We start from the raw sequence: 19,323 nt of genomic DNA, 5'->3' as shown, positions 1-19,323 counted from the left end.
CCTCAGGCCCCCTGCACAGAGGGAGCTGATTGGCTACATAGAAAGAAAAAAGGCCAAAGGTTTCAGAAGGGAATAGAATTAGAATGAATGACACCCCCTTGTGGGACAGGAATCTTGTTAAAGAAAGAAGCTCAGCAGGGGAGCCTGCTAGGAGCAGATCTCTGGTCCCCAGGGATTAGTTATGGGGAGGGGGAGAGGGGAGGTGGTGCACTCAGGAATAATAATTTAAAAGAAAAAAATTTATCTCTTTCTTTTTACTCTATTTTCTAACCCAAATTGAGTTATAGTCACCTCCTTGGTGTCACCGCTAGGACCCCTTATTGACTGGTGTACCAAAGGCAAAAAACCCTACCGTTTCTAGTAGATATGGTTGGAGCTCAAGCCACTAGCAGCTTCTCATTCTGCCATCTTCCCTCTGCCCCCACACTCAGTGTTAAAAAATACAAAATCATCACCCTTGCCCCATCTTGAATAGACCTCGAAGATATCATACTACATGAAATGAAAAGAGAAAGACAAAGACCGAAAAATTATTGCTTAATAATTAAGAAATAAGGCAGAGAGGAAAAACACAAAGTAAAACTCTGACTGGATGTGGTGTAGTGCACTAAAACAAAAGACTTGAGAAACAGAAGAGGTTAAGGGAACTTTAGGGTCTTGTTGCATTATGGTATAAAAGGACTTAAGTTGTGGGTGATTATGTCTGCAGAGAACTTTGACAAGGAGATGACAAACTGCACCCATTTGGTAATAACTGCACTGCAAAAGTTAACCAGGCTTCTCCCACCAGTAAAATGAAAAGAAAGAAAGGAAGAAAGAAAGAGAAACATGCTCTAGATAATACAGAGTTATAATCCACATCTTTGATATGAGCCATTTTTTTCTGTCTCTCCATATATATATATGTAGAGGAAACTGACCCAGCCATGACTGACTATGATGAATTTTATGGAAATCATAGAATAATGCTCTTAATGAAGATTGTTTGACAGTTGACTCTGGTTTCTTGTTATTTCAGTACGGCAGAGAGTTCTGGAGAAAGAGAATCATGAGTTGGTGTTGCCAGGAAAAGAAAGATTTAAGTTAACCGTCAAGCTGCCCACAGAACCAAGACAAGTCAATGAAGCTGCTGAGAGTGAAATTCCAACACATGTAAGTGAATGGCTGGGGTGTTTTCCAAGGTGTGGTGTGGGAACCCCAATGATGGATGGAATGATACCTGGAAGTCAGACTGGAGGGAGAATAGAAACTTACTAGTGTGGAGGGAATGATGTTGGTGAGAGGATAGCTACGGAATAACAAGGGAGAGAAAACTGATTTTAGACAAATTTTTTTCTTTGTTGTGATAGTGGTAATTTGAGATACAAAAGTTTATGTCCATTTATTCTTGGAGTTTTATAATCTTGAGTGTGCTGCATTTACTTTATTTATATAAAATTTTGAAGGAACAATGATTCATACTACATATATGAAGTATTTGCTCAATTGTGACATGGGATAGTAACAGCATCCACATTTAGATTCCTGGGTGATTGTGAGGATTAAAGAGAAGATCCCAGAAAGTACAAGCCATAGTCTTATTAATAGAAAACATTCAGTAAATGTTAAATGGGAAAGGGGATCAGGTAGTGGTTCACCCATTTGAGTGAATATATGCAAGGACCGGGATTTAAGTCTCCAACCCCCACCTGAAGAGGGGAAACTTCACAAACTTTTTCTCTCCTGCTTACTTACTTACTTACTTACTTAATTAACTAATTAAGTAATTGAATAGTGACAGAGAAACTGTCTTTTCTGTCTCTGCCTAGTAAAACAATAAATAAATAATTCTTTAAAGATGAAAGTATTAGTAAATGAGTATGATTTAATGTTTTTTTAGTGAGCTTGTGTGTGAAAGAAACAAAACAGAGTGCACATCATCATTTATAATATTCATTTATTTACTTCTCATTTTTTTAATGTTGGGCATGGACCAAATATAGGGTCTCAAGAACATAAAGTGAGTGCATTAGATAGTATAATAGTTGTCTACGGCATACTGAACATGCCCAATCTTGTTTGATCTCAGAAGATAGTATAATGGCTATGCAAAGAGACTCTCATGCCTGAGGCTCCAAAGTTCAGGTTCAAACCCCTTATCATTATAGGTAGAGCTGAATAGTGCTCTGATTAAAAAAATCATATATATATATGTGTATGTGTATATATATACTTACACACACACACACACACACACACACACACACACATATGGGTCAGACACCAGCAGTTATTTACTTTTCTGATTTAGAGATTCCCCCACACCTTCAACACCTAGTATTCATAGAGGTTTCTACTCTTTGAGATTCTCTTATACTGGTGAGTTAAGTTCAGTAAATGGATCTGATACATATGTCAAATGCAGAACCAGCATCATCACCATAGCTTTTCACATTCCAGACTTGCTCTGGGGACACTTTCTTAAGAGAATTATTAGTAACTACTTAATGGTCACTTTTTTTTTTTTTTGGGTTTCAGGAATCCAAAGGCCATGTTCAAAAATCAGGTAAGGTCTCTTTCAACCAACAGCTTACTTTTATTCAAGAAAGTATTAAGGAGGTGCTTCTCCTTTTTTGACTTAAAAGGTGGGTTTTCTTAGCTTGAGAAAGCTTCAGGTTGCATCAACTACACACATTCTCTGCTTATGTCATCTACACCCTCTAACATCTGTGCAGAGGACAAAGTGTGAGGTTCCTCTTTGAACTTTTAGAGCTCAGATTAGAGGATGGGAGCAGCTCTGTTTGTGGGGACTGGGAGACATCTTATAGTTGGTGTTGGTGTTGGGGAGGGGAGACAAAACGGTTCCTGGGAGGTGTGTGATCTGATCCTTAGAGCCCACTTACGCTCCACTGGCCATTGAGGAACAAGGACAGGATGTATTTCTGTTCTTGTGGCTAAGCCAGCTTCTGTGCTCTGGGTGTGGAGCATGCTGACCTCTTGACCAAAACATGCTGAAAAAGAGGAGGAATTTTTTTGTGTGTATTTTGAACAAAGGAGATTGAAAAATAGGAGAACATTATTTTATTTATGTAGTTAGTAAGATTTTTTTAAATTAGTGATTTAATAATTATTAACAAGATTGTAGGATAAGAGAGGTACAATTCCATACAATTTCCATTACCAAACTTCCTTGTCCTATTCCATTCATTGGAAACTTCCCTATTTTTCATCCCTCTGGGAGTCTGAACCAAAGACCTTTATGGGGAGATCTGGCTTCTGTAATTGCTTCTCTGTAAGACTTTGGAATTGGCAGGTTGATCCATACCTCCAGCCTGTTTCTGTCTTTCCCTAGATGGGTAGGGCTCTTGGGAGGTGGGGTTCCAGGATACATTGATGATGTCATCTGCCCAAGAAAGTCAGGTTGGCATCATGGTAGCATCTGCAACTTGGTGGCTGAAAAGTACTAAGATATAAAACAAAACAAATTGTTTAATAATCAGGAACCTAAAGGTCAGAATATAGAGGATGGGATTTGGGGTCTTCATGTTGGAAGAAGCTAGGAAGTCTATTTTAGGTATATTCCAAGAGGCCCATCGCTTTACTAATTTTTGTCTATGTGACACAAATAACATGTTGGTAGACTAATAGTATTGTCTGGGAAGATAGAAAGCTAAAGCAGGGCAGAGAATAGCTTCCAAACATGGGAAAATTTTATAAATACCATTAACTGTAAACTCCATTGATTTGACCCATGTCTATTCATATTTAGCACAGGAACATGTGTGACCTCTGTGTCCCTCTCCCTGTCTGTCTGATCTCACATTCCATGTTCAGAGCCTGAAACATTCTAGGCTGCAGTCACTTCAGGACCAGTCTTCCTCAAGGGGCAGAGTATGGTAGCCTGGTCTCCCTTTGGAGAGTGGGACAGTTTCTGCAATTGTTCTACATTGAGGGGAAGGTCCTTGAGAGGCCCACAAGAGGGTTTATGATGTTGTTCCAGATGGAGATCACCAGTGATGGTGGAGGGAAGGATCTGTTAGAGGTCTAGGCCATCATGTCTATGTGGGAATCCCAGAATTCCATGACTAGGGCTCCAGATGATGTGGTGGCCTGGTAGTGACCAAAAGGGTTCTCATTAAAGTATGCTGATATCTTGCCCTTACCAAGCTTTTGTTGTTCTTATGTTTTCTTAGACTTAGAATGATTGAGGTAGGTGACATAAGAGGTAGGTGAGGAGGGTATGTAGGTCTAAGTAGAAACTATTGGATTAAGTACTTTATGGTGTCATTTCTAGGTCTTTCTACTTCCTCCCTGCACCTATTGAGTAACTGTAGACTATTGTGCACTTCTACTTTAAGGTATATATATTTTTCCTTGTTTATGGATACATGTGCACATGTTCTCTATCTCAAGGGCCCTAGACTATATCTAGGTTCTGTAACTTTGTTAGGAAGTGCGTCACCCAAAATGGAACTAAGGCATCCTATAAACCAGGAAAGGTCTCACTAGAGTTGAAGCTAGAGGGTTGACAACCCAGGCCTGGCTTCTGTGGATATAGTCTGAAGTGAAACATGTTGAGGTGGCAGAGGTTGCATTGATTTGGTTGAGATCAACAGACGCAGTATCAAATGGTACAGATCGAGAGAAGCACGCAGGAAAACAAGCTATGCCCCAAGTTTCCAGGACTGGGAGAAGTGTATTTTCTTTTTTTAAATTTTATTTATAAAATGGAAATATTGACAAGACTGTAGGATAAGAGGGGCACTACTCTACACAGTTCCCACCACCAGAACTCTGTATCCAGTCCCTTCCCTTTATAGCTTTCCTATTCTTTAACCCTCTGAGAGTATGAACCCAGGGCCATTATGAGGCACAGAAGGTGGGAGGTCTGGCTTCTGTAATTGCTTCCCCACTGAAAATGGGCATTGGCAGGTTGATCCATACTCCCAGTATGTCTCTCTCTTTCCCTAGTAGGATAGGGCTCTGCGGAGGTGGGGCTCCAAGACACATAGGTAGGGCTGTCTGTCCAGTGAAGTCAGGTTGGCATAATGATAACATCTGGAACTTGGTGGCTGAAACAGAATATGAAAGCTATCAGGGGAGGGGATGGGATACAGAATTTGGTGGTGGTAATTTTGTGGAGTTGTGCCTCTCTCATCCTATGTTTTTTTCAGTGTTTCCTTTTATAAACAAAAATTTAAAAAGATATATAGCAGAACAAATTGTTGACTAATCATGAACTTAAAAGGCTGGAATATTGCGGATAAAGATTTGGGGTCTCCAGTTTGGAGAAATCTAATAGGTCTATTTTAGGTATAATCCAAGGGACCCATGTCCCTGTTAGTTTTTGCCTGCACCTGACATCTAATATGCAGGTGACCTAAGTTATTGTCTGGGGGGATGGTATCATAGTTGCAAAAAGGACCAGAAAGCTGGATCCAGGGAAGAAAGTAGCTCTCAAATACAGGAAAAGTATATAAATATTGTTTACTGTAAACCCCATTGGTTTTTACTATCTTTATGTATTGGATAGAGACAGCCAGAAATGGAGAGGAAGGGGAGATAAAGAGGGAAAGAGACAGAGAGAAACCTGCAGCCCTGCTTCACCACTTGCAAAGCTTTCCCCCTGCAGGTGGAGACCAGGGACTTGAATCCAGATCATTGCACATTGTAATGTGTGCTCAACCAGGTACACCAACACCTGGACCTGAGAAATATGGGTTTCATAGAGAATGAGGAAAGTTTCTTGCTATCATAGAGTTTAATAAGGCAATAGATAATTATTATTATAGCCAAGTTAGTTGGGAACATGGTTTACTTTGAAAATCTCATGGTTAGGATTTGCTGTACTATTCAAGACCTTACAATGATTTATGCCATTTAATGCTATTTATAAATAACTATATCTTTCGAATTTTATTTTATTTATTTATTTATTCCCTTTTGTTGCCCTTGTTGTTTTTTATTGTTGTAGTTATTATTGTTGTTGTCGCCATTGTTGGATAGGACAGAGAGAAATGGAGTCAGGAGGGGAAGACAGAGAGGATGAGAGAAAGATAGACATCTGCAGACCTGCTTCACTGCCTGTGAAGCGACTCCCCTGCAGGTGGGGAGCCGGGGTTCGAACCGGAATCCTTATGCCAGTCCTTGTGCTTTGCGCCACCTGCACTTAACCCGCTGCGCTACAGCCCAACTCCCAATAACTATATCTTACATACTGGCAGGACTAGTTGCTTCTGATCTCCCTGGTCTAAGAGTATAGGTGATTTAATATTTCAAAAAAAGTTATTATTAGAAATGCATTAACAATTTAATCCCAGTCACCAGGTGGTGGTGCACCTGGTTAAGCACACACGTTACATTACATGAGAACCTGGGTTCAAGCCCCTGGTCCCCACCGGCAGGGAAAAAGCTCCATGAATGGTGAAGCAGGACTTTAGGTTCCTCTGTTTTGCTCCCTCTTTATCTCTCCTTCCTCTCACATTTTCTCTCTGTCTCTATCCAGTAATAAATAAGTAAATAATACAAAAGATCTTAAAAACAATTTAAGCCCAGTGTTAAAATTCAGTTTACTAATTTGAAACCTTAAGTGCTTATACTAAAGGAATACATACTCAAACTGAAGTCTATGCACAAAACAGCTCAAGACATTCAATCTAATTTCCCTCTCATATTTATTAAATAGTCATCTATAAGGCTATAAGCTAATAGGAGTATATACTAACATCATTCCTGACACCAAAGGTCTATGTCTTACCCCACCCTACTACAGTAGAGCTGAAAATCTCTCCCTTACACCCCCAGAGATTTTTACTTTGGTGCAATACTCCAAACTCCAAACTGTCAAATTCTGTTTTGCATTTCCCTTTCTGTTCTTTCTCAACTTCTGTTTATGGGTGGGATCATCCCATACTCATCTTTCTCTTTCTGACTTAGCTCACTTAACATAATTCCTTCTAGCTACACCCAAGATGGGGTTGAAAAGGTGGATTCATTATTCTTAATAGCTAAGTGTGACAGGCAGTAACTAGCTGTTACTTTAAAATCCCCTTGCATTCAAGCTAACTTTAAGTCCCCCCCCCCTTTTTTCATTTTTGAGTTTAGATGTTAAGTTTTTGAGTGTTTAGTGTTAAGTTCCTTTTTTCCCCTATAAGTTCCCCTTCTTATTCCTGTTTGTGAAAACCCCTTGCCCTTTCCCTGTTGAGAAACAAGACTAATCAGTGAAGGCCATCAGGTGTTTTGCAGAAGTTCTGTGTGAGGGCCAGCCTTATCAGGACCTCTGCACAGCCCCAGCGGTATACTGGTCGCCAGATGGCCTGGTATGATGGTAGGGGGATGTGAGGACCTAATACCTGGTCAAGCCTTATTGGTTGTCTGGTCTTGCAAGGTTTGAAATTAGCCCGCGCTTCACTTTGTATGGACCCCGCTTTTTGCTTGGTTTAAAGTGATTGTATTCCGCATTTTTGTAATATATAATTGGATATAGATTGTAAGATGGAGTGGACCCCCTCTTCAAGTGTGTTCTGAATTCCTATAAATTGTGTGGTTTGAGCCCTGTTTGGGGTCGAGCTTGGTAGACTGCGGCCAGTCTCCATCTCTGCCCGGATTGCAATTCGTTAATAAACATCTTTTGCTTCCTTGCAGTGGATGGTGGTTTGATTTATGCTCGCTAACACTAAGTAATATATATATATCACAACTATCTCAGCTATTTGTCTGTTGTTGGACAACTGGGTTGTTTCCAGGTTTTGGGTATTACAAATTGTGCTGCTACAAACATAGGTGTACACAGATCTTTTTGGATAGGTGTTTTTGACCACTAGGATATATCCCTAGGAGAGAATTACTGGGTCATAATGAAGGTCCATTTCTAGCCTTATGAATGCTCTCTACACTGTTCTCCACAGATATTGGACCGATTTACATTCCCACCAGCAGTGCAGAAGGGTTCCTTTGTCCCCACAACCTCTGCAGCATTTGTTGTTGTTGTCATTTTTTATGTATGCTATTCTCACAGTGGTGAAGTGGTATCTCATTGTTGTCTTTAACTGCATTTCTCTGACAACCAGTGACTTGGAATGATTTTTTATGTCTGTTTCCCTTTTGTATCTCTTCTGTAGTGAATATTCTGTTCATATTCTCTCCCCATTTTTGAACTGAGTCATTTGCTTTTTCGTTGATAGGTTTGGTGAGATTTTTACATATTTTGGTTATTAACCTCTTGTCTGATGTATGGCAAGTGAAGATCTCCCACTCTGTAATTGGTCTCTTTGTTTGTGTCATGGTTTATTTTTGCTGTGCAGAAGCTTTTAAATTTGACTTAGTCCCACCGGTATATTTTTATTTTAGTTTCCCTTGCAAATTGGGTTTGTCAATGATCCCCTTGAGAATTAGATGGGAAAGTACACCAATATTTTCCTCAAAATATTTGATAGTTTCTGGTCTAACATCAGATTCTTTTTTTTTTATTTCTTTATTGGGGAATTAATGTTTTACATTCAACAGTAAATATAATAGTTTGTTCATGTATAACATTCCCCAGTTTCCCATTTAACAATACAACTCCCACTATGTCATCTATCATCCTTCATAGACCTGTATTCTCCCCACCCACCCACCCACCCAAGAGTTTTTTACTTTGGTGCGATATGCCAAATCCATTTCAGGTTCTACTGTGTTTTCTTTTCTGATCTTGTTTTTCAACTTCTGCCTGAGAGTGAGATCATCCCATATTCATCCTTCTGTTTCTGACTTATTTCACTTAACATGAATTTTTCAAGGTCCATCCAGGATCAGCTGAAAATTGTGAAGTCACCATTTTTTCAGCTGAGTAGTATTCCATTGTATATATATACCAAAACAAGCTCAGCCACTCATCTGTTGTTGGACACCTGGTTGCTTCCAGGTTTTGGCTATTACAAATTGTGCTGCCAAGAACATATGTGTACACAGATCTTTTTGGATGGATGTGTTGGGTTCCTTAGGATGTATCCCCAGGAGAGGAATTGAAGGGTCATAGGGTAGGTCCATTTCTAGCCTTCTAAGAGTTCTCCAGACTGTTCTCCACAGAGGTTGGACCAACTGACATTTCCACCAGCAGTGTAGGAGGGTACCTTTGACCCCAAACCCTCTCCAGCATTTGCTGCTGTTACCTTTTCTGATGTATGACATTCTCACAGGAGTGAAGTGGTATCTCATTGTTGTCTTTATTTGCATTTCTCTGACAATCAGAGACTTGGAGCATTTTTTCATGTGTTTCACGGCCTTTTGGATCTCTTCTGTGGTGAATATTCTGTCCAAGTCCTCCCCCCATTTTTGGATGGGGTTATTTATTGAATTATTGTTGAGTTTGGCAAGCTCTTTATATATGTTGGTTATTAAATATTTTTTCTTCTTTTTTTTATTTAAGAAAGGATTAATTAACAAAACCATAGGGTAGGAGGGGTACAATTCCACACAATTCCCACCACCCAATCTCCATATACCACCCCCTCCCCTGATAGCTTTCCGACTCTCTATCCCCCTGGGAGCATGGACCCAGGGTCATTCTGGGTTGCAGAAGGTAGAAGGTCTGGCTTCTAAAATTGCTTCCCTGCTGAACATGGGCGTTGACCGGTCAGTCCATACTCCCAGTCTGCCTCTCTCTTTCCCTAGTAGGGTGGGTCTCTGGGGAAGCAGAGCTCCAGGACACATTGGTGGGATCTTCAGTCCAGGGAAGCCTGGCCAGCATCCTGGTGGCATCTGGAACCTGGTGACTAAAAAGAGAGTTAACATATGAAGCCAAACAAATTGTTGAGCAATCATGGACCCAAAGCTTAGAATAGTGGAGAGGAAGTGTTAGGGGGGTACTCACTGCAAACTCTAGTGTACTTCTCCTTTCAGGTATATATTTTGCAGTAGTTTATGGATACATGTGAACATATGCTCTCGCTCACAGAAACTGGTGTATATCTAGGTTTTGGGACTTTGTTAGAAAGTGAACCACCTGAGATGGAATTAGAGTATACTATGAAAGGAAAGGCCTCACCTGAGTAATGAAGCTGAAGGTTGTTATTCCATACGTGAAGTCTCTGGACACAGTCTGAAGTGAAGCATGTTGAGGTGGCAATTGCTGTGTTGGTTAGGTTGTGATCGGCAGATGCAATATTATTTGATATGGATTGGGAGAGGCATACGAAAAGTGGGCCCTATCGAAGGGTTCCAGGACTGGGGGAAGTAGAGGCTCTATAGTGGAGATGTGAGGTTCCTGCTGTCTTAGGATTCAAAAAGACAATCGGTAGTTATTGTTATCATCACATTATTTGGTAATTGGGTTAACTTAGAAAAGTCCTTTTGTTAGGGTTTGCTGTACAGTACCCAGTATCTTGTATATAGCTGTGCTATTGGTTGCTTCTGATCTACTTGGTCTAGGCTTTTGAGAGAGTCTGCATATCAATTACACAGCCTATATACTAAAAAGATTCAGTTAGTGTTTTGAAAAACTTCGAGATATACAATTAATGTTCCCCCTCTCATATTAATTAACTAGTGATTTATATGACTACCTTTTACTAGGAGTGTACATAAACACCATTCCCACCACCGAAGGACTATGACCCATCCCTCCCACCCACTCCCACCCCCCACTGGCCCAGGAAGCTGCATGTCTACCCCTCACCACAGGGTTTTTACTTTGGTGCCCTACTTACAATTTGGTCAGGTCATGCTTTTAGTTTCCCTTTCAGATCTTCTTACTCAACTTCTGTTGATGAGTGGGACCACCCCATACTCATCTTTATCTTTCTGACTTAGCTGACTTAACATAATTTCTTCTATCTCTGTCCAAGATGGGTCAGAGAAGGTGGGTTCATTGTTCTTGATAGCTGCATAGTATTCCATTGTGTATATATACCACAGCTTTCTCAGCCACTCATCTGTTGTTGGGTACCTGGGTTGCTTCCAGGTTTTAGCTATTATGAATTGTGCTGGTATGAACATAGGAGTACACACCTCTTTTTGGTTGGGTGTTATGGAGTCCTTGGGGTATAGCCCAGGAGAGGAATTACTGGATCATATGGAAGGTACATGTCTAGCCTTGTGAGAGTTTTCCAGACTGCTCTCCACAGAGGCTGGGCCAATTTACATTCCCACCAGCAATGTAAAAGGGTTCCTCTGTCCCCACAGCCTCTCCAGCATTTGTTGCTGCTGTCCTTTTTGATGTATGCCATTCTTACAGGAGTGAGGTGGTATCTTAGTGTTGTCTTAATTTTCATTTCTCTGACAATCAGTGACCTAGAGCAGTTTTTCATATGTTTGTTAGCCTTTTGGATCTCCTCTGAGGTGAATGTTTTTTTCATATCCTCTGCCCATTTTTGGATGTGGTCATTTGCTTTTTTGGTGCTAAGTTTGCTGAGCTCTTTATATATTTTGGTGATTAGTTTCTTCTCTGATGTAAGGCATGTGAAGATCTTCTCCCATTCTGTGAGGGGTCTCTCTGTATAATAGTTTCTTTGGCTGTGCAGAAGCTTTTCTATTTGATGTAGTCCCATTGGTTTGTTTCTGCTTTAGTCTTCCTTGCAATTGGGTTTGATTCATCAAAGATGTCCTGAGATGTAGGTGGGAAAGTGTTTTACCAATGTTTTCCTCTAAGTATTTGATTGTTTCTGGTCTGACATCTAGGTCTTTGATCCATTTGGAGTTGATTTTTGTTTCTGGTGAGATAAAGTGGTTCAATTTGATCTTCTGCATGTTTCAACCCAGTTTTCCCAGCACTATTTATTGAAGAGAACCTCCTTTTTCCATTTAATCCTTTGAGTCCCCTTATCAAAGATTAGATGCCCATAGGTGTGGGGATTAATTTCTGGGCTTTCAATTCTCTTCCACTGGTCTGTGTGCCTATTTTTGTTCCAGTACCATGCTGTTTTGATGATGATGGCTTTATAATATAGTTTGAGATCTGGGAGTGTGATGCCTCCATTTCTGTTTCTTTTCCTCAAGATGGTTTTGGCAATTCTAGGTGTTTTCAGGTTCCAGATAAATGATTTAGTGTTGTTCTATTCTCTTAAAGAAGCTTGGTGGAACTTTGATGGGTATTGCATTAAATTTGTATATGGCTCTGGGGAGAATATTCATTTTGATGATATTTATTCTTCCAATACATGAGCATGGTATATTTTTCCATTTCTTGGTATCTGTTTCTATTTCCTTGAGTAGCAACTCATAGTTTTCAGCATACAAGTCTTTCACTTCTTTGGTCAACTTTATTCCTAGGTATTTGATTGATTTTGCTGAAACAGTAAATGCGAGTGATTTCTAGATATCTTCTTCTTCAGATTTAGTGTTTGCATAAAGAAATGCCACTGATTTTTGTACATTGATTTTGTAGCCTGATACCTTGCTATATTGCCTAATAACTTCCAGTAGTTTTCTGCTGGATTCTTTAGGTTTCTCTATGTATACTATCATCATCTGCAAATAGTGAGAGCTAGACTTCTTCCCTTCCAATCTGTATTCCTTTGATTCCTTTCTCTTGCCTGATTGCTATGGCAAGAACTTCCAATACTATGTTGAAGAGTAACGGTGACAGTGGACAGCCCTGTCTAGTCCCCGATCTGACGGGAAATGCTTTTAGCTTCTGTTCATTGAGTATGATGTTGGCTGTAGGTTTGCTATATATAGACTCCACTATCTTGCAGAATTTCCCATCTATTCCAATTTTTTGTAGAGTTTTGAGCATGAATGGGTGTTGGATTTTGTCAAAGGCTTTCTCTGCATCTATTGGGATAATCATGTGGTTTTGGCTTTGCTTTTATTGATGTGGTGAATGATATTGATTGACTTACGGATGTTGAACCATCCTTGCATTTATGGGATGAATCCCACTTCGTCCTGAGGAACAATCTTTTTGACATGTTGCTGTATCGGGTTGGGCATCATCTTTTTTATATTTTGGCATCTATGTTCATTAGAGATATTGGTCTGTAGTTTTCCGTTTTTGTTCTGTCACTATCAGCTTTTGGTATCAGGGTGATGTTGGCTTCATAGAAGGTGGAAGTGAGTATTCCTGTTTATTCAATCTTATGAAAAAGCTTAAGAAGTATGGGTACTAACTGTTTCCTGAAAGTTTTGTAGAATTCATTTGTGAAGCCATCTGGTCCAGGACTTTTGTTGTTGGGGAAGTTCTTAATAATGGTTTCAATTTCTTTGTCTTTGATTGGTGCATTTAGATTTTGTAGTTCTTGTTGGTTCAGTTTTGGAAGGGCATATTCTTCTAAAAATTGTTCCATTTCTTCCAGATTGTCTAGCTTGGTGGCATATAGTTCTTAATAGAAGTTTCGCAGGATTCTCTGGATTTCTGTGGTGTCAGTTGTGATATCTCCTCCATCGTTTACAATTCTATTAATTTGAGTCTTCTCTCTTTTTTATTTGGTGAGTCTGGCTGGGGGTTTGTCAATTTTGTTTAATCTTTCAAAGTACCACAATTTGGCTTCATTGATCTTTTGTATGGTTCTTTTATTTTTGATGTTGTTTATTTCTGCTCTAACTTTAGTGATTTCTGTCCTTCTGGTTGCTTTAGGGTTCCTTTGTTCCTCTTCCTCTAAGTCCTTGAGATGTGCAGTAAGGCCGTTCAACTGAGCTTCTTCTTGGTGTTTAATATGTGATTGTATGGCTATAAGTTTCCCTCTCAGTACTGCTTTAGCTGTGTCCCAAATATTTGATAGGTCTTGTCTTTATTTTCATTTGTTTCCAGGAACATTTGAATATCCTTCTTGAGTGAATCTCTGACCCAGTGGTTCTTAAGGAGTATGTTGTTTAGATTCCAAATTCTGTGACTTTTAATAATTTTCTGTTTGTTGTTAAATGTTAGTTTTACTCCACTGTGGTCTGAGAATATACTTGGGATGATTTCGATGTTCTTGAATTTATTGATGCTGTCTTTGTGTCCTAACATGTGGTCTATCCTTGAGTATGTGTTATGTGGATTTGAAAAGAAGGTGTATTCCAGTTTTTTGGGGTGAAGGACTCTGAAAATGTCCAAGAGGTCTAGTCTGTCAATCTCTTCATTCAATTCTCTTGTATCTTTGTTGGTTCTCTGCTTTGTTGATCTGTCTTAGTGTGAGAGTGGTGTATTGAAGTCTCCCACCATTATTGTATTACTATTGATGTATTTTTGAAATTCTTTCAGTAAGTGCTTGACATATTTAGATGGTCCCTCATTGGATGCATAGATGTTAATAATTGTTAAGTCTTCTTGGCTGATTGATCCTCTAATCATTATGTAATTTCCTTGCCTATCTTTTATTACTTTATTTAATTTAAAATCTATCATGTCTGAGATGAGAATGGCTGTTCCTGCCCTTTTTTGTGGTCTGTTATCCTGTATGATTGTTTTCCATCCTTTCACTTTAAGTCTGTGTTTATCTTGTTGTGAGAGATGGGATTCTTGCAAGCAGCATATGGTTGGATTATGTTTTCTGATCCATCCCCCAACTCTGTGCCTTTTGATGGGTGAGTTTAAGCCATTGACATTTATTGATATTTTGGATTTAATGTATTGTAGTGCCATTGTTCAAAAAATTTTTTTGTTTGCTCTGATATATTGCCAGTATTGTAGTGATGTTCTTGTTTTTAAGAGGTCTTTTAGAACCTCTTTCAGGGCCGGTTTGGTGATGGTTCCCTCCTTTAACTGTTGTTTGTCTAAGAAGGTTTTGATCCCTCCATCTAGTTTGAATGAAAGTATAGCAGGATATATTATCCTTGGTTGAAACCCTTTTTCATTCAGGACTCGATAGATATCTTGCCATTCTTTCTGGATTTTAGAGTTTGAGTGGAGAAGTCTGCAGATAATCCTATGGGTTTTCCCTTGTATGTGACTTTTTGTTTCTCTCTTGCAGCCTTTAGGATCTTTTCTTTATCCTTACTTCTTCTCATTGTGACTATGATGTGTCTTGGTGTCTTCAGGTCTGGGTTGATTCTGTTTGGAACTCTCTGGGCCTCTTGAATCTTGATGTCCTTTCTGTTATTCAGATCTGGGAAGTTTTATTCTATCATTTCCTCTAGAATGTTTGCTTCCCCTTCCTCTCTTTCTTCCACTGGCAGGCCAATTATGTGAATGTTGCTTCTTTTGAGATCATCCCATATGTCTCTGTTGTTGTTTTCAGTGTCTCTCAATCTCTTTTTAAGCTCTTTCACCTCTTTCTTAGTTTTCTCTAACTCATCCTCTGTCTGACTAATTCTGTTTTCTGCTTCTGTTAGTCTGCTTTCCTTTGCCTCAGCTTCTTTATTCATTACTGCTATTTCAGCTTTCAGTTCTCTAATTGCCTCAAGATAATCAGTATTTTCCTTGGTGGTCTCACCTGTTGTTTCCCTAATACTGCCATTCCTTTCCTCCAATGTTGTTTTCATTTCTGTGATTAATAAGTTTATTATTGCTTGCATATTTTTCTTATCTATGGTTACTTCTGGCTGATTTGTAGTTTCTTCTGGGCTCTTGTCTTCATTCATTGGAGTAGCAGTTTTATTTGTTTTTGATCTACCCATTTTTTTGATTTATGTGTTTCTTTTTTTATGCTCTGGTGTTCCTCAGTTGTTGTGTCTTGAGCACTAGCAACACTGTACTAAATACCTTTATGATAATTGCACTCACCAACCTCAGGAATTACAATAGCGACTGAAGCAAGTATTCAAGCAGTTGTATCATTACCAGTTAGCCAAACAATTCCTACAGTCTGTGAAAGAAATAGTAACCAAATCCCAGTGAAGGAGAAATAGAAAAGAAAGAAGGGATAGCAAGAATAGACAGTTATGGGAATCTACTATCCACAGTATATTCTATGGGTAACAAGAGGGAAAGGGAAGTAGAGCAGAGATACACACATAGAGAGTCCACTCTGAGTCAGATTCCTTCCCATAATAATTCACAAATTCAGAAAGGCAAAGAAGAAGGAAGAAGTGTATGACAAGAAAGAAAAAAGAAAAAACAGAAAAAAGAGATAAGAGAGAGAAAAGAGAAAAGATAAGAAAAAGAGCTGTAATTAAAAAGGAAAGTTTTTTTGATTACTTTATTTTTAATTTAATTTAATTTAATTTTTTTAATTAGCTAGGAGGAGGAGGGAGGGGAGAGTCTGTAGAGGAGGTAGGAGTAATGAGACAAGTTCCTCCCAAAATAGATAAGATGCCCACTACCCTAGCAATGAAAGATACCCTAAGAGTTAATTCTGATCAACCTAAAGGGGGGGGAAGATATATGCCTTTATATAATATTAATAATAAAATAGAGCAGGGTACAAAAATATCCCTGTCCCAGATTACCCCAAACCTCGTGATCAGAGGCAGCTGATTGTTAAGAAAGAGAAAAAAAAAAAACCTCAGGACTAGACAAGGATAGCTGTAATAGACAGTTATGCAAATCTACTATCCACTGTATATTCTAGGGGTAGCTAAAGGAGGAAGAGAAGTTGAGCAGAGATACTCGCAGTGAGAGTCTAACTCTGAGTCAGAATTCTTCCCCAAAATAATTCCCAAATGTGTATCAGTGAATTCAAAAAATCACACTGTTTGGTGGTGTGGGGGATGGGGCCTGTGGCTTTGGAAGCTATAGGACTAAAGAAGAAAGGATGACAAGAATGAGAAAAAGAAAAAAAAAGAAAGAGTGAGAGAAAAAAGAAAAAGATAAGAAAAAGAACAGTCATAAAGGAGTGGTGAAAAGAATTTTTATTTATTTATTTATTTTTAGTTATTTAATTAGCTATGTGGGGTGAGGTGGGGGGGTTGGCTACTTAGAAAGAAAAAAGGCCAGAGGTTTCAGAAGGGTATAGACTTAGAATGAATGATACTCCCTGGTGGGACAGGAATCTTGGTAAAGAAAGAGGCTCAGCAGGGGAGCCTGCTAGGAGCTGGTCCCCAGGGACTCGTTATGGTGGGGAAGGGGGAGGATGTGTGCTTAATAATTTAAAAGAAAGAAAAAAATTTTTCCACCTTTTTTCTACTCTTTTTTAACCCAAATTAAGTTATAGTCACCTCTTTGGTGTTACCGCTAGGACCCCTTATTGACTGGCCTTCTAAAGGCAGAAAATCCTACTGTTTCCAGAAGATGTGGTCAGAGCTCAAGCCACTAGCAGCTTCTCAGTCCACCATCTTCCGGGAACTGGTTATTAAACTCTTATCTGATGTGTGGCATTTAAAGATCTTCTCCCATTCTGTGAGGGGTCTCTTGGTTTGGCTAATGGATTCTTTTGCTGTACAGATGCTTTTTAATTTGATGTAGTCCCATAGGTTTATACTTGCCTTAGTCTTCTTTGTAATTGCATTTGTTTCATTGAAAATGTCTTTAAAATTTATGTGGAAAAGGGTTCTGCCAATATTTTCCTCTAAGTATCTGATAGTTTGTGGTATAACATCCAAGTCCTTGATCCACTTGGAATTTTCTTTTGTATCTGGTGAAATACAGTGATTCAGTATCATTCTTCTGCATGTTTCAACCCATTGTTTCCAACATCATTTGTTGAAGAGACTTTGCTTTCCCCATTTAATAGTCTGGGCACCTTTGCCAAAGATTAGATGGCAGTAGGTGTGGGGCCTCATTTCTGGGCTCTTAATTCTATTCCACTGGTCAGTGTGTCTATTCATGTTCTGGTACTAAGCAGTTTTGATGACAATGCCCTATAATACAATTTGAGATCTGGGAGTGTGATGCCTCCGGTTCTGTTCTTTTTTCTCAAGATTGTTTTGGAAATTCTAGGTCTTTTCTGGTTCCAGATAAACATTTGTAGCATTTGTTCTATTCTCCTAAAAATTGTGGTTGGGATCTTGATGGGGATAGCATTAAATTTGTAGATGGCTCTGGGTAGTATATTCATTTTGATGATGTTAATTCTTCCAACCCATGAACATGGAATATCTTTCCACTTCTTTTTGTCTTTTTCAATTTCTTTGAGTAGTGACTCATAATTTTCAGTATACAAGTCCTTCACTTCTTTGGTTAGATTTAGTCCTAGATATTTTATTGATTTTTTGTTGCTATAGTAAAAGGAATTGATTTCTAAATTTCAATTTCTTCTTAGTGTTTGCATAGAGGAATGCCACTGACTTTTGAATGTTAATTTTATAGCCTGACACCTTACTGTATTGCCTGATGATTTCCAAAAGCTTCTTGTTGGATTCCTTAGGTTTTTCCATGTATACTATCATGTCATTTGCAAATAAGGAGAGTTTGACTTCTTCTCTTCCAATCTGTATCCCTTGAATTCCTTGCTCCTGCTTGATTGCTATGGCAAGAACTTCCAACACTATGTTGAATAGTAATGGTGATAGTGGGCAGCCCTGTCTAGTACCTGATCTGAGGGGAAATGCTTCCAGTTTTTCACCATTGAGTATGATGTTGACTGTAGGTTTGCTATATATAGACTCCACTATTTTCAGGAATTTTCCATCTATTCCCATTTTTTGTAGTGTTTTGATCATAAAGGAATGTTGTATTTTGTCAAAGGCTTTCTCTGCATATACTGATATTACCATGTGGTTTTTGGTTTTGCTTTTGTTGATGTGGTGGATCACATAGATTTATTTACGTATATTAAGCCAACCTTGCATGCCTGGGATAAACCCCACTTGGTAATGATGAGCAATCTTTTTGATATACTGCTGTATCCGGTTGACTAGAATTTTGTTCAATATTTTCACATAACATCAGATTCTTGATCCACTTGGAATTTACTTTTGTTTCTGGTGAGATATATAGTGGTTCAGTTTTATTCTTCTGGATGTTTCAACCCTATTTTTCCAGCACCATTTATTAAAGTGACTTTTTTTCTCTCCATTTAATTGTTTGGGGGTTCCCTATCAAAAATTGAATGTTGATTGGTGTTGGGGGTGCGCTACTTCTGGGCCTTCAGTTCTTTTCATCTGTGTGTATTATCTATTTTTCTTCCAGTACCAGGCTGTTTTGATTACAATGGCCTTATAATATAATTTGAGATCTGGGAGCATGCTGCTTCCTTTTCTGTTTCTTTTTTAAAAGATTGTTTTGGCAATTCTAGGTGTTCTGTGGTTCCAGATACTTGTAATAATTTTTTTCTATTTTCTTAAAGAAAATTGGTGGGCCAATGTTATATGAGGTATAACATAAAATTTGTATATGACTCTGGGTAGAACATTAATTTTTATGATGTTAGTTATTCCAATCCATGAGTGTGGGATAGATTTTCATTTCTTTGTATCATTTTCTTGTATATATTTATTTAAAAAATTTATTTATGATATGGAAATATTGACAAGACCATAGGATAAGAAAGGTTCAGTTCTACACAACTTCCACCACCAGAACTCTGTATCCCATCTCCTCCCTTGAAAGCTTTCTTATTCTTG

The sequence above is a fragment of the Erinaceus europaeus genome, chromosome 9 (assembly GCF_950295315.1).
Source record: "Erinaceus europaeus chromosome 9, mEriEur2.1, whole genome shotgun sequence".
Lineage (NCBI taxonomy): Eukaryota > Metazoa > Chordata > Mammalia > Eulipotyphla > Erinaceidae > Erinaceus > Erinaceus europaeus.
The sequence above is the reverse complement of the archived record's forward strand: the minus strand, read 5'-3'. Positions refer to the sequence as shown.